We start from the raw sequence: 794 nt of genomic DNA on the forward strand, positions 1-794 counted from the left end.
ATTAAATGTTATCTTTTCATTGTGTAATCTAAGGGTGAGGTCACCTTTTTGAACATCAATGACAGCTCCAGCAGTGGCCAAGAATGGCCTTCCCAAGATGATGGAGGTCTTGGCGTCCTCCTGCATGTCCAACACCACAAAATCTGCTGGAAATATGAAATCTCCCACTTTTACTAGCAAATCCTCTACTATCCCGTGAGGGAATTTGAACGATCGGTCTGCCAGTTGTAGGGCCATTTTTGTTGGTTTAGCCTCCTCAATTTTTATCTTTCTCATCATAGCTACTGACATTAAATTGATGCTGGCCCCTAAGTCACAAAGAGCCTTCTCTACTGTGATTTCTCCTATAATACAAGGGATCTGAAAACTCCTAGGATCCTTCAGTTTCTGAGGTAGTTTATGCTGAATGATAGCACTGCACTCTTTAGTTAGTATCACAGTCTCATTGTTCTTCCAGCTTCTCTTCTTAGTCATTAGCTCCTTCAAAAACTTGGCATAGAGTGGCATTTGTTCTATGGCTTCAGCAAAGGGTATGTTGATTTGTAGCTTCTTAAAGATTTCCAAAAATCTCAAGAACTGGTTGTCATCTTCCCTTTTCTTCAATAGTTGGGGATATGGAGCTCTTGAGATGTTCAGTTGTGGTATCCCTTTTTCTTTCTGCAGAATTGGCGTGGGAGGTTGAACTCCATCTTGCTCTTCTCCCATTTCATTTGAGCCTTCTTCTTGTGGTTTTTGGGGACGTTCCTTCAGTTCCTTCCCACTCCTAAGTGTGATAGCTTGACACTCCTCCCTTT

Source organism: Arachis ipaensis, chromosome B03, assembly GCF_000816755.2.
Source record: "Arachis ipaensis cultivar K30076 chromosome B03, Araip1.1, whole genome shotgun sequence".
NCBI lineage: Eukaryota > Viridiplantae > Streptophyta > Magnoliopsida > Fabales > Fabaceae > Arachis > Arachis ipaensis.